Source organism: Rhinopithecus roxellana, chromosome 5 (genome assembly GCF_007565055.1).
Source record: "Rhinopithecus roxellana isolate Shanxi Qingling chromosome 5, ASM756505v1, whole genome shotgun sequence".
Classification (NCBI taxonomy): Eukaryota; Metazoa; Chordata; class Mammalia; order Primates; family Cercopithecidae; genus Rhinopithecus; species Rhinopithecus roxellana.
In genome coordinates, this window is record NC_044553.1 from 82,240,619 (window position 1) to 82,265,841 (window position 25,223).

The window sequence follows — 25,223 nt, forward strand, 5'->3', positions numbered from 1 at the left end:
TGCAAGGAAAGTATATTTACTATTCATTAAGTAGAAGTGGATTATCATAAAGGCCTTCATCCTTACCATCTTTATAGTGAGTAAGCTGAGGAGGAGGAGGAAGAATAAGAGGTGTTGGTCTTGCTGTCTCAGGGATGGCAGAGGAGGAAGTGGTGGAAGAGGTGGAAAGGAGGTGAGAAAGGCAGACACACTTGGTGTCATTCTGTGGAAATACATCATACTTTTTATCTGACATTTTTCCTTTTCTGTTTCTCTAAAAATGTTTCCTTTTGGCACCAATCCTTCTTCAACCATTTGCTTTAGTTTCAGTGCCCATATCATGGAAGGGTCCATATGATGAAAGAAGTCAAAGACAGTCTTGAATAATTGGAAACCTGCCAGATTTTCTAATGTCAATTAATTTTTTGGCACTGCTTCTTCTACTATGTCTTCTTCCTCATCATCTAGCACTGGTTTGGAAGCACTCAGCTCCATCAAGTCATCTTTATTAATTCCTCTGGTTTGGTATTTAATCGCTCTTGAATTTCTCCGAGATCCATATTTTGAAACTCTTTATCCCCTACTTTTTTTTTTTTTTTTTGCCATACCCACAATCTCTTTTCATGATTTCCTCGATTGGCTCTGTTGTAATTCTTGTGAAGTCATGCACAGCATCTGGACACAATTTTCTCCAACAGAAATTTATTGTTCCAGGCTTGGTAACTTTCACAGCTTTTTCTGTAACACTGATGACATCTGCAATGGTGTAATTCTTCTAGACTTTCATGATGTTCTCTCTGTTGGGCATTTCTTCCTCAGCACTAACAATCCTTTCCATAGAGTACCATATTTGATAAGCTTTAAAGGTCCTTATGACCCCCTTATCTAGAGGCTAAATTAGCAACATTGTGGGTGGGGGCAAGTAGACCACTTCAACACCTTTGGTGTTGAACTCATAGGGTTCTGAGTGGCCAGAGGCAATGTCCAATATCAAAAGAACTTTAAAAGGCAGTCCATTACTGGCAAGGTGTTTTCTGACTTCAGGGACAAAGCATCAGTGGACCCAATCCAGAAAAAGGGTTCTCATTATCCAGGCCTTCCTGTCAACCAAAAGACTGGCAGCTGGTGTTATCTTTTCAAGGCTCAGGGTTTAGCAGGTTTATAGGTATGGGCAGTTATGATTATAAACCCATCTGCATTTCCATAAAACAGTAGAGTTAGCCTATCCCTTCCCGCATTAAATTATTGTACTCACTTCCCTTCCTTATTAATAAATGTCCTTTGTGGCATTTAATTTTTAAATAGGGCAATTTTATCTGCATTAAAAACCCATTCAGGCAAATATCCTTTCTCCTCAATGATTTTTATTTCTTTCTGTTTTTTTGTTTGTTTGTTTGTTTTGTTTTGTTTTGTTTTGAGACAGTCTCACTCTGTCACCCAGGCTGGAGTGCAGCGGCGAGATCTCGGCTCACTGCAAGCTCTGCCTTCTGGGTTCACGCCATTCTCCTACCTCAGCCTCCCAAGTAGCTGGGATGACAGGCACCCGCCACCACAGCCAGATAATTTTTATTTGTATTTTTAGTAGAGATGGGGTTTTACCGTGTTAGCCAGGATGATCTCCATTTCCTGACCTTGTGATCTGCCCGCCTTGGCCTCCCAAAGTGCTGGGATTACAGGCGTGAGCCACCGCGCCCGGCCAGTATGAGTGCCACATTCATAATGACATAAATTCATCTATTACTTTGTGGCTTATTAAGCATTTTAGCCTCATTTAGATCCTTACAGTACTACCTCAATGTGTAAGGCGAGGCATTTTGTTTTGTTTTGTTTTGAGATGGAGTCTCGCTCTGTTGCCAGGCTGGAGTGCAGTGGCTTGATCTTGGTTCACTGCAACCTCCGCCTCCCGGGTTCAAGCGATTCTTCTGCCTCAGCCTCCAGATTACCTGGGACTACAGGCGCCCACCACCACGGCCCGCTAATTTTTCTGTGTTTTTAGTAGAGATGGGGTTTCACCATGTTAGCCAGGATGGTCTTGATCTCCTGACCTCGTGATCTGCCCGCCTCAGCCTCCCAAAGTGCTGGGATTACAGGCCTGAGCCACGGCACCCAACCCTCCTCAATGATTTTCTTAATGGCATCTGGGAACTCATCTGCTGCTTCTTGGTTGGCAGAAGCTGCTGCTTCTACATTGACCTTCTTTTAAGTCAAACACCTCTTTGTAAAATCATCAAACCATCTTTTGCTGACATTAAATTTTCCACCATTAGATCCTTCACCTTCCTTTTGATTTAAGTTGTTATATAATGACTGCACTTTTGCGGGCTGGGCGTGGTGGCTCACTCCTGTAGTCCTAGCACTTTGGGAGGCCAAGGCAGGCAGATCCCCTGAGGTCAGGAATTTGAGACCCGCCTCGTCAACAGGGTAAAACCCCATCTCTACTAAAAACACAGAAAAATTAGCTGGGTATGGTGGCACATGCCAGGGATCCCAGCTACTTGGGAGGCTGAGGCAGGAGAATCACTTGAACCCAGGTGGTGGAGGTTGCAGTGAGCCAAGATCATGCCACTGCACTCCAGCATGGGCGACAGAGCAAGACTCCCTCTCAAAAAAAAAAAAAAAAGAAAAAAGAAAAAAAAGGACGGCACTTTTTTCTTGAATCACATTAGAGTTGATAGGTACACCTTTCTTATAGCAACCCTACCCCCACATAAAAGCTGGTTTTGTTGTTGTTGTTGTTATTGTTGTTTTTGAGACAGTCTCACTCTGTCACCCAGACTGGAGTGCGGTGGCATGATCTTGGCTCACTGCAACCTCCAGTTCCCGGGTTCAAGCAGTTCTCGTGCCTCAGCCTCCCAAGTAGCTGGGATTACAGACACACACCACCACACCCAGATAATTTTTGTATTTTTAGTAGAGACGGGTTTTGTCATGTTGGCCAGGCTGGTCTCAAACTCCTGACTTCAAGTGATCTGCCCACCTTGGCTTCCCAATGTGCTGGGATTACAGGTGTGAGCCACCATGCCTGGCCTAAAAGCTGCATTTTAAATATGAGACAAAAAGCTATTTCACCAAAATGCTGGTGTAGGTACAATTGTGGCTTTGCCCATTTCCTTTCCTTTCCTTTTTTTTCCTCTCTCTCTTTTTTTTTTTTTTTTTTTTTTTTTGCAGTGTTCCTTATACTGAATTCTTTTATTGTGAAATGGTGAGCAACTGCAGCTGCACACCTCAATCTACCATGTATATCAAGCAATGTAACTTTTTCCTGTAATGTCATGCCTTTTCTCTTGTTCTCAGGAGCACTTCTAGCATGACTAGTATCACTTCATATGGGTCCCATAGTGTTATTCAATGTTTATGATATTGCAGTAAACAAGATGAAAAATACTTAAGAACCGTAAGGGTCACTTTTTATTATGATACACAATTTACTGAAGAGAGGAACTGCTCAAAAGGAGATGATTAGAGTGTTTTAAGTGACTACGTGTAACGCTTGAGCTCACTGCAATAACGAGAGAAGGTGGCTACAAAACTATTACAGTAGTATGGTTTGTACTATTAATTTTACACATTTCTGATTTCATATTGCATCTTTTCATTTGTTTACATCTCTCCACTAAGAATGGTGCCATGCACAGTCTATAAGTGTTTATGTGCGTTTTGATAAATTTTAACTTTTAATAATGGACTTGTATTTTATGGTAGTAAATGATAAAATAGACCAGTATTTACATATACTTATGCATTCATGACATAGCTAACTTTTTTTTATATATATTTCTAGGCTATGTAGTTTGTCTGCAATTTTTGCAGATGTCCAAAAACTTTTCCAGTATACTTACTGAAAAAAACTGTGTGTAAGTGGATCCATGCAGTTTATAATAATTTATTTTCATTTTTATTTTTTGAGACAGGGTCTGGCTCTGTCACCCAGGCTGTAGTGCAGTGGCATCTTGGCTCACTTGTGCCTCTTCTCCTGGGCTCAAGCAATCCTCCCACCTTAGCCTCCCCAGTAGCTGGGACTATAGGTGTGTGCCACCACTAATTTTTGTGGGTTTTTGTTTTTTGTTTTGTAGAGATGGGGTTTTGCAATGTTGCCCAGGCTAGTCTCAAACTCCTGGGCTCAAGCTATCCTCCCACCTCCGCCTTCCAAGGTGCTAGGATTACAGGTGTGAGTGGCCACACCCCATCCCTATGCAGTTTAAACCTGTCTTGTTCAAGGGTCAACTATATTCTATTGGTTACACCAACTAAATCTGGTGCAAGTGGTAGACCACATAACGTGTGAATACCAGGAAGTGAGAAATACTGAAGAGACATTTTAGAGGCTGGCTACCTCAAAAAAGAAGTAAACGTTTATTTTTTATTGCACTTAGCCACATGCCAGAGCTTAAGAGGCCATTTGTGTAATATCAAAAGAAAAAATAAAGTAAGTTGACCATTGATCACAATAATGTATACAAGTACACATTTTTATTACAAAGGTCAAGACATTGGAAGGAATTTAGAGCTCAAAGCTCTTTAGGCTTTTTGTTTTTCTGTAAATTTAACTTCTTACTTTTAAAGTAGAGCAACATTTTTAAGATGTTAAAATATCATTGGCTCCTGGAAAATTTCTTTGAAGCTACTCTGATGATAAGAAGGGTTCATAAGATTGTTCTGTCAATCACTACATTAAGGTTCCTTAGGGTATTTTTTTTGTTTTTGTTTTGTTTTGTTTTGTTTTTCTGAGATGGAGCTTTGCTCTTGTCACCCGGGCTGGAGTACAATGGTGCGGTCTTGGCTCACTGCAACCTCTGCCTCCCAGGTTCAAGCGATTCTCCTGCCTCAGCCTCCTACACAGCTGGGATTACAGGCACGTGCCATGATGCCCGGCTAATTTTTGTATTTTTCATAGAGACGGGGTTTCACCATGTTGGCCAGGCTAGTCTCAAACTCCTGACCTCAAATGATCTGCCCACCTTGGCCTCCCAAAGTGCTGGGATTACAGGCGTGATCACCGTTCCTTAGTTTTTCATCTTTTGAAGGAAGGATTCGTGAGCTGCTTTGACAGTATTGCCAGTGACAGAATCTGGTGGTAGTGGTGCAGGCCATAGGGTCCAGTGACTGCCAGAAGTAACATGCTGCCTGCACTGTGGATTTATTTAGTGATGTGATTTGGGGCTCCCTTCTTGCTTATGTAGCCTTGAGTCTAGTTATTTAGCCTGGTGATTCTGAGAGCTACCCCATAGCCTTTTTTTCTTGTAGTATTTTACTTATTTTTGTTGGCAAACTTTTGGGAATCTTTATGTAATGTATGTGATGGATTCTGCAGGTGCTATACTAGGGAAAGTGGAACACAATTTAGATTTGAAGTGGATTCATTTTTATGCTAACACCTGTAGGTTATTTGGATTTAATGTTTTTTTTTTTTATTGTAGTAAAACACACGTAGCTAAATTTACCATCTGAAACTCTTTTTAAGTGTAGTTTAGTGGCATTGAGTACATTCACATTGTTGTACAACCATCACCACCATTCATTCCCAGAACTCTTTGCATCTTACAAAACTGAAACTCTGTACCCATTAAACACTAACTCCCTCCTCCCCCAAGAGCCTCATAGTGTTTGTAAAAAATTGTGGTTAAAAAATGCATTACATAAAATTTACCATATTAACTATTTTTAAGGGTATAGGTCAGCAGTATTACATATAATTACATTGTTGTGAAACAAATCTCCAGAACTTTTTCATCCTGCAAATCTGAAATTCTATACCCGTTAAAAAACAACACACTTTCTGTCCTCCTTCCAGCTTCTGGCAACCACCATTCTGCTTTCCATGTTTATGTATTTAATTATTCTAGATACCTCATATAAGTAGAATCATATTGTATTTGCCCTTTTTTGTGACTGGCTTGTTTCACTTAACAAAATGTCCTCAAGGTTCATTCATGTTGCAGCATGTGACAGAATTTACTTCCTTTTTATATTAATAGCTGAATAATATTTTAATTTTTTTATTTTTGTATATATTTTTTGAGACAAAGTCTTGCTCTTGTCACCCAGGCTGGAGTGCAATGGAGTGATCTCGGCTCACTGCAACCTCTGCCTCCCGGGTTCAAGCAATTCTCCTGCCTCAGTTTCCCAAGTAGCTGGGATTACTGGGAGGCACCTCCATGCCCAGCTAATTTTTGTATTTTTAGTAGAGACGGGGTTTCACCATGTTGGCCAGGCTAGTCTCGAACTCCTGACCTCGTGATCCACCCACCTCGGCCTCCCAAAGTGCTGAGATTACAGGTATGAACCACTGCACCTGGCCCTGAATAATATTTTATTGTATGTAATACTTTTACTTATCTGTTCATCTGTTGATGGACATTTGGATTGCTTTCACCTTTTGGCTATTGTAAATAGTGCTGTTGTGAACATGGGGGTACAAATAGCTCTTCAAGACTTTGCTTTCAGTTTTGGATTTATACCTAGAAGCTGGAGTGTTGGATCATGTGATAGTTTTATTTTTAATTTGGTGAGGAAAATCCATACTGTTTGCTATAGTGGTTGCACCATTTTACAATCCACCAACAGTGCACAAGTGTTCCAATTTCTCCACATCCTTATCAACATTTGTTATTTTCTGAGATTTTGTTTGTTTGTTTTTGGCTAGTAGCCAACTTATTGGGTACTCAGTAATATCTCATTGTGGTTTTGATTTGCATTTCTCAGATAAGTAGTGATGTTGAGCATCTTTTCATATGCTTGCTGGTCATTTTTATGTCATCTTCAGAGAAACATCTATCCAAGTCCTTTGCCCATTTTTAAGTTGAGTTACTTGATTTTTTGTTGTTGAGCTGTAGGAGTTCTTTATATATTCTGGCAGTTAAGCCCTAATTAGATAATATGATTTGCAAATATTTAATCTCATTTTATAGATATCCTTTTCACTATGTTGATTCTGACCTTTGATGCACAAAAGTTAAGTTTGATGTAATCCCAACTGTCTATTTTTGCTTTAGTTATCTGTGCTTTGGTGGTCGTAATTCAGAAATCATTGCCAAGACTAATGCTAAGAGATTTTTCCCTATGTTTTCTTCTAAGAGTTTTATAGTTTTAGATCTCATGTTTAAATTTTTAATCCATTTGAGTTAATTTTTGTGTATAGTGTGAGACAGGTTTCCAATTTCATTCTTTTGCACGTGGATATCCAGTTTTCCCATCACCATTTGTTGAAGACTGTCATGTCCCCATTGAGTGGTTTTGTCAGTCTTGTCAAAGATCATTTGACCGTATACATGAGGGTTTATTTCTGGGCTCCATATTCTTTTTCATTGTTTTGTCTGTCTTTGTGCCAATACCACACTGTTTTGATAATATGCTTGGAAATCAGAAAGTTTAAGTTCTCCATATTTGTTCTTTTTCAATTTTTGTTGTTGTTGTTATTTGAGGTCTCTTGAGATTCCATATGAATTTTAGGATGGATTTTTCCATTTCTACAAAAAAATGCCATTAGGATTTGATAGCATTTGCTTTGAAGCTGTACATTGATTTGGATAGTAGGAACATCTAAATAATATTAAGTCTTCCAACCCATGAACAAGAAATGCCTTTCTATTTATTTCTATCTTCTTTACTCTTTTCAGCAATGTTTTATAGTTTTTTGTGTACAAGTCTTTCACCTTCTTAGTTCACTTTATTCCTAAATGTTTTATTGTTTTTGATGGTATTATAAATTGAATTGTTTTCTTAATTTCCTTTTCGAATTGTTCATTGTTAGTGTATAGAAATGCAACTGACTTATGTGTTAATTTTGTATCTTGCAATGTTGCTAAATTTATTGATTAGTTTTAATATATTTTCTCTCTCTCTCTCTCTCTCTCTCTCTCTCTCTCTGTATTCCTTAGAGTTTTCTATGTATAAAATTATGTCATCTGTGAACAGAGGTAATTTTACTTCTTCCTTTCTAATTTTGATACATTTTATTTCTTTTTCTTACCTAATTGCTTTGGCTAGGATTTCCAATCTATGTTGACTAGAAGTGGAGAGAGTAGAAATCCTTGTCTTGTTCCTGATCTTAGAGGAAAAGCTTTCAGTATTTCACCACTGAATATGATTTAGCTGTGGGCTTTTCATAAATGATCTTTGTTTTGTTGAGGCAGTTTCCTTCTATTCCTAGTTTGTTGAGTTTTGTTTTTTAATCATGAAAGTATATAGAATTTTGTCAAATGGTTTTTCTGCATTGAGATGATCATGTGTTTTTCCCCTTTCCTTCTGTTAATGTGGTGTATTACATGGGTTGATTTTTATATGTTGAAGTATTCTTATATTTCAGAAATAAATCCCACTGGGCTATGGTGTGAATTTTTTTTTAACATCTGACTGAATTCAGTTTGCTAGTATTCTCTTGAGGATTTTTGCATTAATATTCATCCAGGATATTGGTCTATAGTTTTCTTTTCTGGTGACTTTTTTTTTTTTTTTTTTTTTGGCTTTGGTTGCAGGGGTAATGCTAGCCTTATAGCCTCATAGAATGAGCTTGGAAGTATTCCCCATCTGCCATTTCTTAGAAGAATTTCAGAAGAAGTGGTGTTAATTCTTTAAATGTCTGGTAGAATTCTCTAGTGAAGCACTCTAATCCTATACATTTCTTTGTTTAGAGGTTTTTGATCACGAATTCAACATCTTCTTATTGATCTTTCATATTATCTATTTCTTCATGATTCAGTCTTGGTAGGTTGTATCTTTCTAGGAATTTATCCCTAGATTATCCAATTTGTTGGTGAAAATTGTTCATAGTCTTATAATTCCTTTCATTTCTGTCATATTGGTTGTAATGTACCCCTTTTCAAAAATTTTGTTATATGAGTCTTCTCTCTTTTTTTTTTTTTTTTAGTAAATCTAGCTAATGGCCTGTCCATTTTGTTGATCTTTTCAAATGTGAATTCTTAGTTGTATTGATTTTTCCTATTGTTTTTCTATTTACTTTGTTTACCTCTGCTCTAATCATATTATTTGTTCCTTGTCATAGCTTTGGGTTTAGTTCTTCTTTTTCTAGTTTCTGAAGTGTAAAGTTAGATTGTTGATTTGAGATCTTTATTCTTTTTTAATATACAGGTTTACAGCTATAAACTTCTGTTGTGCTGGACCCATATTGATTCCACTGATTCATATTGATTCACAGAGGTTAAAGAAAAGACCAGAGCCAGCAAACAAGATATAGGGTTTGTTGGGGACTTACGTACATGGTGGTCCAGGACCAGTGAGCTGGACAGGCAAACCAGTCCCATTTGTAAAAAGCATGCATGTTATGCCACATTTTCATTTAGCAACCTCCACTTAACAACCTCCACTTGGCAACCTCCATTTAACCCAAAACAAAGGGCCTTGATCCCCTGTACAGCCTGCATTCGAAGGGATGGACCAGGGGTTTGGATGTTCTTCATAGTTAAGGAGTGAATTTCCAGGTTGGCCACTCCTGAATTCCTCAGCTTGAAATTCTGAACACACATTCTTCCTAGACCATAGGGTCATTCTCAGGGTATGCTTCAGTTATTGCTGTCACATGTGTCTGCCATACAACTTCCCTCTTAGCACTGTTTTCACTGCATCCCGTAAGTTTTTGTATGTTGTGTTTTCATTTGCAGCTTTCTCAAGGTATTTTCTAATTCCTCTTCTGATTTATTTTTTTGGCACATTGGTTGTTTAAGAGTGTGTTGTTTAATTTCCACACATTTGTACATTTGTGGTTTTTTTTTTTACAGTTATCAATGTGAATGTCCTTTTCTTTTCTTTGGGTCTTGCTGTGTCACCCAGGCTGGAGTGCAGTGGCAAGATCTCAGCTCACTGCAACCTCTGCCTCCCAGGATCAAGTGATCCTCCTGCCTTAGCCTCTTGAGTATAGTCATATACTATAGGGACTAGAGGCATGCATCACCACGCCCAGCTAAGTTTTGTATTTTTTGATAAAGACAGGGTTTCACCATGTTGCCCAGGCTGGTTTTAAACTCCTGGGCTCAAGCAATCCTCCTTTCTCGGCCTCCCAAAGTACTGGGATTACAGGTATGAGCCACCATGCCTGGCTGAAAACATTCTTTGTGTGATATCAATGTTATTGAATTTGCTAAAACTTGTTCTGTGGCCTGATATATAGTCTCTGCTCGAGAATGTTCCACGTGCATGCGAGAAGCATTTATATCCTACTGTTGTTGGATGGAGTCTTCGGCTTATATCTGTTAGGTTCAATTGGTCTATAGTGTTGTTCAAGTCCTCTTATTGATGTTATTTGGTTGTTCTATTCGTTATGAAAGTGACCTTTCTCCTTTTAATTCTGCCAAGTTTTGCTTCATATGTTTAGGAGCTCTGATGTTTGGTACATAAATATTTGTAAGTTATATCTTCTTAGTGAATTGACTATTTTATCATTACATAATGTCCTTCTTTGCCTCTTGTAACAGTCTTTGATTTAAAGTCTGTTTGGTCTGATATTAGTATAGCCACTGTTGCTCTATTTTGATTATCATTTGCATAGAATATCTTTTCTCATCCTTTCACCCTCAACCTCTGCATGTCCTTAGATCTAAAGTGAGTCTCCTATAGATAGCAAATAGTTGGATCCTATTTTTAAAAACTGATGTAATCAATTTCTGTTTCTTGATTGGGGAATTTAACCTATTTACATTTAAAGTAATTACCTATAGGGAAGGACTTATTATTGCCATTTTGTTCGTTGTTTTGTCTGTGTCTTATAGCTTTTTTCTTCCTCATTTCCTCTGTTATTGTCTTCCTTTATATTTCATTTTTTTTGGTAGCAAAATGATTGGATTTACTTCTCATTTTCTTCTGTGTATATTCTATAGTTTTTTGTGGTTACCATTGCAGTTACGTAAGACATCTCAAAGTGATAACCGTCTACTTTAAATTGATAACAGCTTAACTTCGTTGCGGACAAAATTCTGCTCCTTTACAGCCCTACTCTCCCCAGATATTACTGATGTCACACATTACTTCTTTATATGTTGTATACTCATTAACACAGATCTATTTTTTAAATATTTCTTTCATTAATATTTCATGCACAAAAATTATAATAGTATATATAGGTTTGTATATTTGTCTATATACTACCCTTACTAGAGAACCTTCTATTTTCATAGGGCTTTGTGTTGCTCTCTACATTTCAACTTTAAGGACTCCCTTTAGTATTTCTTGTAGAGAAGGTCTAGTAGTAATAAATTCCCTCAGCTTTTGTTTATTTTGAAGTCTTAATTTCTTCATAATTTTGGAAGAACAGTTTGCCAGATGCGGTATTCTTGGTTGACCATTTTTTTTCTTTCATCACTTTGAATATATCATGCCACTCCCTTCTAACCTGTAGTTTCTGCTGATAAATCTACTGATAATCTTATGGAAGTTTCCTTTTATGTGACAAATTGCTTTTCTCATGCTTTCAAGTTACTCTCTTTGTCTTTGACTTTAGAGTTTGATTACAATGTGTTTTGGTGTGATTCTCTTTGGATTTATTCTGGTTAGGGTTCTTTGAGCTCTTGAATCTGTATGTTCTTCTTTTTCCTCAGATTTATGAAGTTTTCAGCCATTATTTCTTCATATAAGCTCTCTGTCCCTTTCTCTCATTCTTTTTCTGAGATTTTAATAATACATAGAGTAGGCGTCTTGATAGTGTTTTGTAAATCCCTTGGGCTCTCTTCTCTTTTCTTCATTTTTTTTCTTCTTGCTCCTCTGACTCAATGACTTTACATGACCTGTCTTTGAGTTTGCTATTTATTTTGCCCGATCAAGTCTGCTGTTGGATCCTTCTACTATTTTTTAGTACAGTTATATTTTTCAGCTACAGAATTTGTTTGGTTCTTTTTTAAAATTTCTATCTCCTTGTTGATATTCTCATTTTGTTCGTGCATCATTTCCCTGATTTTACGTAGTTGCCTATCAGTGTTCGCCCAGTCGAGTGTTTGTTATCTTTTAGATAGCATCTTTATGATAGTGTTTGTTATCCTTTTGGTAGCATCTTTATGATAGTTATTTTAAATTCCTTTTCAGGCAACTCATAGATCACATTTCTTCAGAATTGATTTCTGAAGTTTTATTTGATACATGGGCCATATTTCTCTGTTTCTTTGGATGTCTTAAAATGTTTTGCTAGAACTTGGCCATTTGAAGACCTTTCCCAGTCTTTTGTTTCATACAGGGAAAGACCTTCACCAATCAGCTCTGCTGGAGGATCTAGGACCTCTCAAACCTTTGCTGATCTCTTACTCCTCCTGGTGTCTGCCTGTGGAACTGCGACTCTAACCTGCTACTCACCTCTGTTTTTAGTGGCTTGCAAATGCTTGACCTGGTCCTGTCAGCACTGATTTCTGTTAGGTGAGACAGAAACAAATCCCTTGGGCAGCCCCCAGATAAGCCAGAACATTCAATGCATGGCTCATTCTTCTTTTTCCATCCCTGAGGGTGAAGCCTTGGAGTAAGGGGTTTCTCCGAAGTTGCTCAGGTTTATGCCACATAGAGGAAAGGACACAGATGGGCACGCCAGATGTTGCAAAATTGTCTATCCATTTTGCCAGAATCCCTTCTTGGTTTTACAATGACCTGGGTACTGTAGCTTCTCAACCTGTCTCTAGAGTTCTCACAGAGTTATTCTGATCTGTATATTGTTAACTCAGTGTCTCTGTGAGGAAAGGAGGGCCTGTATCTTCCTATTCCACCATCTTGCTGACAACACTCTCTCCTGCTAAAACCTTTCCATCAATTCCCTTTGGATTTGAATACCTGAATGGTATAATGTGGTTCCTTTGGTGTCCTAATGTTGAAACTAGGATGTCATCAAGGTTTAATGTGTGAAAGGGGCATTTCAGACCCAGCAAGAGACCTCTTTTCTGAACAGATGGCTATTTCCATGTTCCTCAAATTACACTCTTGACTACCACACATGTTTGAATTGTGTGGGATCACTCTGGTTGCCCTGTGAAAACTATGGAATATGGGTTCATAATCATGGAGCTCCTGCATATGGCCAGATTTCCTTTCCCTTCTTTTTTACCCAAGATCTTTTCAGATCTGCAAAATTGCATCTGAACTCCTGCAGATTCTGCTAGTGGTACAACAGTCTGTCACCAGCCAAGCTAATCATCCATTATTTATTCCCTGTTCTTGCATTCTGCCCCAGCCCTCCCATATGTAGAGATGCTGAGACTTTGTTGGTAAACTCAGGACTAGAGTGTGGGCCTAAGAGGAAGGTATTTGGGCACAAGGGTGGGTAGGACAGAGAGAAAAAATTAGGATGAACATACAGCTTGATTTCCTCTTAACTCTCTTACAGGAACCAGATAATCTTACACTAGGAATGTAAAATACCTGACCTGTCAAAACCAGAAATTCAGGGCTCTCTAAACTCCTCTAGTAAATAAAAGTTTAGATTCACTGGTGGGGATTAAATAGGCTGTTTAAGGATAATATTGAGAGAAACATAAAAGCACATATACCACAGACAGAATTTATTAAGTTTCCCTTCTTTCTTTACCACAGACAGAATTTATTAACAGTTTCCCTTCTTTCTTTACCACAGACAGAATTTATTAACAGTTTCCCTTCTTTTTTTACCTCTTTCCTTTTTTCTTTCTTCTTCAAGTCTTTTTTTTGAGATGGAGTCTTGCCCTGTCGCCTAGGCTAGAGTACAGTGGTGCAGTCTTGGCTCACTGCAACCTCTGCCGCCCAGGTTCAAACAATTCTCCTGCCTCAGCCTCCTGAGTAGCTGGGATTACAGGCATGTGCCACCACACCCAGCTAATTTTTGTATTTTTAGTAGAGACGGGGGTTTCACTATGTTGGTCAGGCTGGTCTCGAACTCCTGACCTCGTGATCTGCCCCTGTTGGCCTCCCAAACTGCGGGGATTACAGGCACCAGCCACTGCCCGGCCCAAGTCTTTCTTTACTTTGTATTTGCCAGCAGCTAAGTTGCATTGTAGTTGACAGATACATTTTATCTTCATTAAGTACTTTTCTGTGCTAAGAAGTAAAGAGACTGCATTGTTTTAAGTTGGCTGTTACTTAAGTTTCAAAGTAAATTCCCTCTCTTCTGCCACATACTAAGTGGGCTCTGATAATACTACTACTTTGTAATATGGGTTCATAATCATGGAGCTCCTGAATATGGCCAGATTTCCTTTCCATTTCTATTACAAAGTAGGAATGCTACTACTTTATAGCATTATCAGAGCCAACTTAGTATGTGGAAAAACAGAAGGAAGGTCTAAAGAAGAATTCAGAATCAGAATCGTTAGATCTGAATTGTGGGGCTGAAGAGCAGTTCAAAGTTGTTGTGGGAATTGAGGCCTCTCAGAGAGTTAGAGGGAAAGTACAAAAAAAGAGGTCAAGTGTTCATTTTCTAGTCTACCCATTAGCTTAGAGACTTTGGGGAGTACCATACTCAGGATTTATTTAAAATGTATTTTTAAAAATTATGGTTACTTCCTTTACCAATCCTCTTTCAGTAAAAAAACAAAAAACAAAAAACAAAAAAACCCAGAGAAAGGTGAAATATTTTTCTTTCTTTTTTTTCTTTTTGTCCCGATATATCTGGGGTTTGGAATTCTTCTTGAGCACTAACAAGGAAATCTAGCCAGCCTTATGCTTCTTTGAGCCAAAAGAAGAGCCAATAGAATACTGCTTGGTGAAGCAGAGGCTGCCATTGGCAAAGGAAGCTTCTGCTGTATGGAAAGGTGCTAGATTCTTCCAGAATCTAGCTGGGGAGAGTGGGGTGACTCAGTCCTTTTCCTGTACCTTTAGGGTTGAAAAATAAACCTTTCTGCCTCATTTTGGTTCTGTGCCAACCTGTAATGTTTCACCTGCCCCTTCCTCCTCAGCTACTTCCAATGCTCAGGCCAAAGAACTTGTTAAACCGAGTTGAATATAAAGTTTCTAAACTTAAATATCCTAATATTATAAAGTCAATATATAATTCAAAGCCATAATTTTAGCAGTGTATCTTATGTGAAATAAAGTGTGATAAGCTGCCTTGTTATAGGAACAAATCACGGAATCTTTGTATAGATGGCCGGGGGTGAGTAAGAGAAGAGGGTCCTTAGAGGTCACCTAGGCCAAAGTGTGGTGATTACAGTGAAGTCTCTGAAGTTAGACTTTTCATATTCAAATCCTGGTTCTGCCACTTGTCACTTGTGTTCATTGAGCAGGTGACAACTTCTCTAGGCTTCGGTTTCCTTGTCTTAAAAATGGGGACAATTGGCTGGGTGCAGTGGCTCATGCCTGTAATCCTAGTGCTTTGGGAGACCAAGGTTGGCAGATTGCTTGAGCTCAGGAGTTTGAGGCCAACCTGGACAACATGATGAATCCCCATCTCTACAAAAAAAACAAAAAACAAAAAACAAAAAAATTAGCCAGGCATGGTGGCTTGTGCCTGTAGTCCCAGCTATTTGTGGGGGCTGATGCAGGAGGATCACTTGAGCCTGGGAGGTTGAGGCTGCAGTAATCCATGTTTGTGCCATTGCACCCCAGCCTGGGTGACAAAGTGAGACCCTGTCTCAAAAAAAAAAAAAAGAAAGAAAGAAAGAAAGAAAGAAAGAAAGAAAGAAAGAAAGAAAGAAAGAAAGAAAGAAAGAAAGAAAGAAAGAAAGAAAGAAAAAGAAAAAATGGGGATAAAACTGTTGGGAGGATTAAATGCTAAAATCCTGGTCAAGTGGTCAACAGTTTTCACTGAATTCCTAGGGCATAGTAAATACTTCACACAAGTTAGTTATTGTTGAGGTAAGTATTGTCACTGACACAAGTGAAAGATAAAAAATAGGAGCCAGGGTAGCACTGTTGTTAGAGTGTTGGCTCTGTGACCTTGGGAACACTATTTAACCTCTCTAAGCTCCAGTATCCTCTCATAGCATTGTTCTGAGGCTTACATGAAAGAATATTGTCTCTATTTAGTTTAATATCAGCCCAATGTCAGTGGTTACTATTTAGTCAAAACTGAGACACGGAGAGATTTACTGCCAAACTAGAAAAACACTGTAGTGTTCCCTAAAAATGGAAGGGGGAGCAGGAGGATGTAGAGGAGTTGGTGTTGAAGGAATCCCACTAAAGTTTTGTGGTCAACCTAACTTACGTTTAGGCAAGGGCTTGCCACCATGCTAGTCTGGGCTGGGCTCTTCTTTCCTGGAAGAATGCCTAATGTTTTGCAGTGATGAATTAGCATTAGAGAAGGGAGTTCATGGGACTATTTATGTGTCTGTGGCAGCTGCAAAGAAAGGAGAGGTTCGGGCATCACCCTATTTCAAACACTTAAAAAGCTAGGTACTGTTGTTTCTTAAAAACAAGGTAACCTTCATTATCACTCTAAGTCACTTTTTTCAAATGTAGCCCAGTGTGGCGATTACAGTGAGGACTCAGTGATATCATGAGCTGCCTGGAATGAAAAGTGTCTAGAAGAGCTTGGCAGATAGGACTTGCTTCATAATAAACAGCAGGTTTTGGGAGGTCCTCATTTAGCAAGTAAGGCTAGGATATCAGAAAAGTATTTTAACTCAAGCCCACAGTAGGACAATAACAAATATCTATACAACAGATTTCCTTTCATATTATTGACTCAACCACCACAGTGTTCTACAATATCCTCAGTGGCTGCTAGGACTCCCAAGTTTATATATGAGATTCATGGATTTTTCTTAGTTATATTTGTCCTGTTGACATCTTCACTTGGAGGATCCACCGGCACTTCAAACACAACACACCTAAAACTAAACCCAGCTATTCTATCCTCTTTTCCAAATTGCTCTTTCAACTGTTTTGTATCTCCGTAAATCACCCAATTGCCAAGCTAGATATTTTGAATTCTTTTTCTCCTCACCCCATGTTTGTCACCAATTCCTATTCATTCTACCTCCTAAATATCATTTTAGTTCATTTCTTTTTACTGTTACTGTTACTTACTTAGCATAGGTCATCATCTTTTCAGGCTTAGATTATGATAACACATTTCTAAATTGAAATCTTGCCTCCTTGTCACTTGCCTCCTTAAAATCTTTCTTTAGTGTCCCACTGCTCTCAATTCCTCGGCATAGTTTACAATGATCTTACTTCTGATTTCTGCTACAATCTTCTCTTCTCCAGTCTTCTCATATATTCTATGTTCCAGCTATTCCGAACATGTTCCATTTTCTTTTTCTCTCTTGCCTCTTGGCTTTGGTTCATGCTCTTCCTTCTGCTTGCATTTTCTTATCTCTCCTTTTCACTTGGCTAGCCCCACTAGTCTTTCGTTGTTTCTGCTTAAACATCCCTTCCTCTAGGAAGACTTCCCCTTTCTCCCGTATGTGTTTAGTACCCTCTCCTCATGCTCTCAGACTACTCTGCTTCCTCCCTCATAGCTCTGATTACAATATGGTTTATGAGTGTTTTTGTCTGTATCCCTCACTAGACTGAAATGTTGAGACTATGTCTATCTTATTCACTGCTATTTCTCCTTCACCCAGCACAGTGATTGGCACATTGTAAATATTTTTTGAGGTTACATTGTAATTCTTTTTTGCATGAATGAATAAATAATAACAAAAAATATCCTTTTATAGTGCAGGGCTTTTAAGGTTAAATAAGCCACACTTAGTAATGTTAACATGTAATCAGAAATGGAAAGATCCTGAAGTTCTCTCTTGACCTGCTTTCCCTGCAAGTTCATCATTGGGAATTATCATCCCGGTGCATGTAACCCATAGACAAGAGGGAGTGAGTCAAGTGCATGATGCATGAGTCTTGGGTTATAACAACAGCTTGGGGTGTCAAAAGTTTTCATTTTATACAGATTCAAGAACCTACAAAGTCACTGAGATTCTCATGAGAAAACTTAGAAATGACATTTGACCCACTATTTTGCATTGAATCACCAAGAAATATTTACTGAATATGTCACAGTATGTGTTGCACCATATTCCGAATATCAGACAAAAATCCTGGCCTTTGAGCTTTTGTTCACACACACACACACACACACACACCCCTTTATTTTATTAAAAAATTTAAATTTATTGTTTTAATTGACATATTGTTATTGTACATATTCATGAGGTTTATTTTGATGTTTCAATACCTATTTATGTTGTAGAATGATCCAATTAGAGTAGTTAATGTATCACCTTATGTATTTATCATTTCTTTGTGGTGAGATCATTCAAAAGCCCCTCTTCTAGCTATTTTATAATATATGATATTTTACTGTTAATCGTATTCACCCTACTGTGCAATAGATGATCAGAATTTGTTCCTCCTATCTAATCATAACTTTATATCCATTGGCCAACCTCTCATCCTCCCTTCCTCATTTCTCTCCCCAGTATGTGGTAACCAGTGTTCTGCTGTTTCTATTACACCAATTTACTTTTTTTTTTAGATTTTACATATGAACCTGCAGTATTTCTCTTTCTGTGTCTGGCTTATTTCACTTAACATGATGTCCTCCAGTTTCATCTCCGTCATCACACATGACAAGATTTCATCCTTTTTTATGGCTGAATAATATTCCATTGTGTCTATATACCACATTTTCTTTATCCATTCATTTGTTATTGGACATTTAGGTTGATTCTATATCTTGTAGAATTCGGCTGTGAATCCATCTGGTCCTGGATGGGGTTTTTTTGTTAGAATTTTAAAATTACTGATTCAATTTCATTACTCATTGTTGGTCTGTTTAGGATTTGTATTTCTTCCTGGTTCAATCTTGGAGGGTTGTGTGTTTCCAAGAATGTATCAATTTCCTCTAGGTTTTCTAGTTTGTGTGTATAAAGGTGTTCATAGTACTCTATGAGGATCTTTTGTATTTCTGCATTATCATTTGTAATACCACTTTTCACATTTTTGGTTACATTTATTTGAATCTTCTCTTGTTTTTTCTTGTTTAACTAGAAGTCTATCAATTTTACTTATCCTTTCAAAACACCAGCTTTTTGTTTTGTTTATCTTTTGTGTCATATTTTTGGTCTTGATCTCAGTTAGTTCCTCTCTCATCTTTATTTTTTTTCTTCCACTAGCTTTGGTTTTGAATTGTTCTTGTTTTTCTACTTCCCTGAGGTGTGACATTAGGTTATTAATTTGAGATCTATCTTTTGATGTAAGCATGTAATGCTATAAACTTTCCACTTAACACTGCTTTTCTTCTATCCCAGAGGTTTTGGTATATTGTGTGTTTATTTTTATTTCTTTTGATGATTTTAAAAATTTTCTGCCTCAATTTAATTGTTTACCCAGAAGTCATTCAGGAGCAAGTGGTTTAGCTTCCAAGTTTGTGTAGTTTTGAAAGTTCCTCTTGGTATTGATTTCAAATTTTATTCCACTGTGATCTAAGAAGACACTTGATATGATTTAGGTTTTTTTAAAAAAAAAATTATTGATACTTGCTTTGTAGCCAAACATATAGTCAATTTGGGAAAATGTTCCATGTAGAGATGAGAAGAATGCATATTCTATGGTTGTTGGATAGGATGTTCTTTAGATGTCCATTAGGTCTATTTGTTCTAGAGTCCAGTTGAAGTCCAGAGTTTCTTCGTTGATTTTCTGCCTCAGTGATCTGTCTAGTGCTGTCAGTAGGATGCTGAAGTCCTCCACTATTATTGATACTCTGTTGAAGCAGCACGGAATGGATTAAGATATCCCCAATATCCAAACATAGAGAAATGCTTGCAAAACTTTGAATATGTCAGGATGCTTTATGCTCACATATTTTCTTTCCTCTTCCTTTCTCCTTCCCTCTCACATGTCATCCTGTATATGAAACCGTTGCTAAAAACCCCACCTCGTTGCCGTCATTATTTTCTAGGTAGAATATTTTAATGCCTAGAGTATAGTAATAAATATTCACAATGATTAATTTTTGAACAAATAAACAAATGGGTATGCCCCTCATTCACTAGTAGGGAAATGTTTTTTGGCAGGAGTGGTGGCTCAAGCCTGTAATCCCAGCACTTTGGAAGGCCAAGGTGGGAGAATTCCTTGGGTCCAGGAGTTTGAGACCAGCCTGGGCAACATAGTGAGAATCCATCTCTACAATTTTTTTTTTTAAGTTAGCGTGGCATGGTGGTGCATGCCTGTAGTCCCAGTTACTCAGGAGGCTGAAGTGGGAGGATTGCTTGAGCCTGGGAGGTTGTGGCTGCTGCGAGCCATGATTGCGCCACTGTACTATAATCTAGGTGACAAAGCAAGACACTATTTCAGAAAAAAAAAAAAAAAAAGGAAAAGTTGTTTCTTTGTTTTTAAAGCTACACCCCTGTCTAGGAGAGCTTATTTGCTAATGGGTTTGAACTGCCACCTCTACACAACTAACTTCCAAAAGTTCCAGTTCTATATCTCTTATTGCTTCCCAGATATTCTGGTGGGAGAAATAAACCAGAGGCAGGGATAGTAATCAGAAGTCTATTACAATAATCTAAGTGAGAGGTAATAAGAATGAAAATTGGGGGCACGTTTAAGAGATATCTGAGCTATGAGTTGCCTCCAAGGCAGATGGGGAAGACTCTTGCCAGTGCTCTGAAATTACACAGCATGTGCTGCTGCCTAGTTTTCCTGTGGCGAAGACTGACACAGTGAATGCTGACAGGACTGAGGAAGGTCAGATATTTTCAGAGCCCCATTCTTTTTTTCCTTTACTTTTCTTTTCAAAGTCTGATGGGTAGGGAATCAGCAGAGTTAGGAAATGAAAAAGAAAATTTCAATTTCTCTTTTCTGTACCCAAGCCCTGGGTCTGATGTTTGGTCTTTGCTTCCCAGATATATAAAATCAAAATAGCCAGTGCCCCTAGAAATTGCCTGACATTAAACCAAAACATCCCCTTACGCTCTTTATTCACAATGTATGGCTTTTGGCAGATTGGCATACTGGACACCTGAATTCACCTCTATTTATTACCAGATATGGATACTCTTGGAGTGTGGGCCAGGACTCAGTCCCATGTGTGATATTTCAGGCCCTACCATAGGCAATTACAAGGTGTTACATGGCAGGCCTCATAGGAGAAGCTGCTCTCCCCACATCTGACTTATTGTACCACCAGTGCATTGTAGTTTTCTGGAAGGAGTTGCAGTTGAGGACTTAGGCTCCTTTGAGCTGCAATGCTAGTATGCATAACTGCATTTCCAGCTCAGGCACCTCCATTCAGAAGCCTCTTGACTGGGGCCTCTCTTGAGATACTTCCCAGGCACCTCGCTGAGACCTTGTTATTGTGGGCCTTGGCTGAGACAGTTTTATCCATTTTGACTCCAGACCTTTTCACTCCTAGTCCTTCTCCCCCTTTCTTTCCATGGCCGTATAAGTCCATAAAAAGCAGGAATCTTTTGTTTGGGGCTCCTCGGAAATGAAATGATTTCCCTTACCTGTACTTCCATTTGACTATTGCCTGGCACTGTTCTATTGGGAAAAAACAGTAGGGAACCAGTGCCTTTCTCTTTTGACTCTTGCCGGCACTGTCACAACCAATGAATTGATAGTTATTTTCAGTTTGGCTTGTTGTCTTAGTTGGTCACCTCAACACATGGTAGCTTGGCACACATCTGTTTGGTTTCCCTGTCTTTTAAGTAGAAATATTCCATTTTAACCCTCTTTTATTATGGGCTCTGTGCTCTTTGAAATGAGACATTTAATTATTTTTATTATTATTATTACTTTGAGACAGGGTCTTGCTTTGTCATACAAGCTGGAGTGCAGTGGCGCAATCACAGCTCACTGCAGCCTTGACCTCCCCAGGCTCAGGTGATCCTCCCACCAGACTAATTTTCATATATATGAAAATATGAAAAACTATATAAAATACATATATTTTGTATATAACTATATTGTATATTATTTATGTGTTTATATATTATATATTATATATATTTTATATATATTACATTATATAATATAAAATATAAACATAAACCATCCCACTACTGATCAGCATGGGAGTTTTGACAGAGGTTTCCAACCTGAGCCGGTTCACTCCTCCTCAGGCAACCTGATTGTCCCCTGCTCACAAGGGGTTATTATATAATATATAATATATAGAATGACACATAGGCATATGCAATATATTAATTATATATTATATATAACTTATAATATATAATATATATTTTATATATATTTTATATATATATATGTATATATATATATATTTGCGGAGATGGGGTTTCATCATGTTGCCCAGGCTAGTCTCCAACTCCTGAGCTCAAGTTATCTGCCCACGGTTTCCCAGAGTGCTGGGATTACAGGCATGAGTCACCACACCCAGCTGAGAACTTTCATTGAATATACCATATATTCTACATTTTCTTTTCATTTTTGTGAGATGCAAATATTAGAAGAAAAGAAGAACAAAGAGTTCAGATGTACATTAGACTACATTTGATTGTATAATAAAACCTCTAAAATGAGACAAATATTTTTCTTGCTCACAGAATAATGTGACTAATTTTAGCCAGATGGAGTATGATTATGAATTAGCTACATGTAAATGAAATTTGAGACACTAAGCAATGACCCACTTCATAACTTTAAATTATACAGATGAGAGTCTTTGCCCCATGGTGGTTTAATTATTTTCTTGGAAGACATTACACATCTTCATTCAGAAGCTTAATGAATTTTACAATTACTCTTTCTTCTGAAGTCACAAGTGATGATGCCCCATCTGGATTGGTAAAGAACTCACGGCAAGAAAAATCATTGATGTGGAAAATTTAGGACAGCATTCTTTGGTGACCACTTACCACTTTTGCATTTACCTAGCAGCCCATTGAAGCGCTTGCACCTGTGTGCCTGGAGAAGTTGGGGAGAATATGTCTTCTTTTACCCCTCCAAGGTCTGTATCTTTATTACTTTGATAGTTCCTGCCTTAGTTTAGTTCACCATAACCTCTCGTCTGGATTATTAGGAACTATTTCTTAATATGCATCCAATCCACCCTCCACACTGATATCTGAGTTCTCATTCTCCAAATGCAAGCCTTCATTGATTAGCCAGTGCCTTCAGGACCAAGTCAAAATTCCTAAGTGCAGAAGAGCCCTAGCAAACTAGACCCAAATGTCCCTTCCAGTCTCATCTTCCAGCACTGTCACATTGTATGCACAAGGCACCATGTATTTGCTCCTCTTGGAAGAAAATCCCTCCCACTTCTGTGACTCTTTACCAGCTCCTCACTCTCCTCCAGCCAGAGAAAAGCATCCTTTCCCTTTCTTCTACCAGGAAAATCATACTCAACTTTCAATACCTAGTTCAAATTTCAGTTGCTGTGTTCAATATGTTAGAGGCAGAACAGCAAAATGGGAAAGAGTAAGGATTCTGGACACTTGTGCTCCTCCATTGATCACATTTGTAAGATTGAGTGACTTGTTTAACTTCCCTAAGTTTCTGTTTTCTTACGTGTAAGTTGGAGACTTAACAGTAACTACCACATCAGGTTATTGGGAGGATTAAATGTGACAATATTTCTAAAGTACTTAGGACTGTGCCTGGCATATCATAGGTACTTAACATGTAAACATTAACTATTATTCTAGTTTTGCTGACATTTTCTCAACCCAGTTATATTTTGGCTTAGCTGACTTTAAGAAACTTAATTAAATTAATTAATTAATTTTTGAGACAGGGTCTCGTTATGTTGTCCAGGCTGGGGTGCAGTGGCTGTTCACAGGTGCCATCCCACTACTGATCAACAGGCAAGTTTTGACAGAGGTTTCCAACCTGGGCCAGTTTACTCCTCCTCAGGCAACCTGATTGTCCCCTGCTCACAAGGGTCATCATATTGATGCCAGACTTAGTGCAGACATCCAGTGGGCTTCAGGCACTACAGACTAGAACTCCTGGACTCAAGCAATACTCCCCTCAGTCTCCCAAGTAACTGGGACTACTAGCATGCACCACCACACCCAATTAAAATGGCTTTTATACCTAGAATTATATTAGCTTGGGTGAATTGAATAACCAAAGTAACAGCATTACCAACTCTAGTTCATTTATTCCTTAATATTTACCACAGCTGTATCTCATGGAGTGTGGTTTGAACAAATCGTATTGAACTGCCATGTGGCAGTGACCCTTGTAAGTGTAGCTCTGTCAAGAACTATTAATCTGGGCTCAAGCTTTTGTATTTTGGGAATTCTGAGACTCTGGTCAGGTATTTCTAGTGCTTTGCTTTAATAATAAGCAATATGAACATCACCAAATAATTTAAAGATTCTACCTGTTCCTTGAGAGGGCAAAGCAACTCCTAAATGCCGAAGAAGATGAAAAACTAAAGAAGGAGGTGGACAAATCCAGTTGGTTGGTTTTGGGTAATTTATTATGGGGAACTTACAGACAGAAGTGTAGTTTTGGGCATACGCAAGATAGGTAGATCTCTGTACTTTAAGCCCCAGACCCAGGGCTTATATTTTGAGAAGAAAGCATACATGCTCTAGAAGGAATACGTGCTCTGGAAGCCAGTTTTGGGCGCCACAGCCTGTGACTTCTGTGACAACAAGTGTTGTTTTGGAGGAAACCTACAATAAGTACATGTTTCTACATAAAGAGTAATACATCAGCTAGCCATTTTGGAAGCATTCCCAAACTCAGGGTTAATTAGAAGTTACATGGCAGATTCGCCTTTAAAATAAAGTAACTCTTATCCCCATAATACCTTTGTAAAATCTTCCTACCTATGTTGGCTATGCCTGTATGGAGAAAAATACTTTTATTGAATTTATACATACAAGGCTTATTTTCATTACCACTTCGAACTTATTCAATCTAATTTCATATCTGATTTATTTCCATTTCAACTATACCTCAAAGTCAAATTTATTTTCATTCTATATTAAAATATACAATGATCACTATGATTTCCAATCTTGCTTTTGAGATCTAACAAATTCTTATGTGTAAATATACTTTTCTGGTAAGAGTAGTAATAGATTTGCAACAAAAATTATGAATTACTTGTTTTGATGTATATATGTGTATGTGTATGTCTTATTCATCTAAAACACAACCTTAAGCATATTGAGAATAGAAGCCTTTCCCCATTATTCCACACCTCCATTCCACAACTCCATGGGGGCTTTAGAGTTGACTGATATTCTATAAACTTACAACATCTATTACATCACTTTTCACTTTGTATTACAGTATTGGATTATATGGCCATTCTGTACCCGCCCACAACTGAGAGCTGAATGCATAAATAAATGAAGACTGCAAATGGTTTGTTTGAGTGATTTGTATATACATAGCATATATTTAATTAATTAAATTAATTA

The 25,223-nt window shown here is 38.1% G+C and overlaps 1 long non-coding RNA gene across 1 annotated transcript in view; it reads left to right on the top strand.

Annotated features, from left to right (window-relative positions):
* LOC104660315 overlaps positions 1-25,162 on the top strand; it is a 36,061-nt gene extending 10,899 nt beyond the window's left edge. Inside the window, exon 3 of the long non-coding RNA XR_747697.1 lies at positions 22,598-25,162. This is a non-coding gene — a long non-coding RNA (uncharacterized LOC104660315). The remainder of the gene's footprint in view (positions 1-22,597) is intronic.
* Positions 25,163-25,223: the final 61 nt, after the last annotated feature.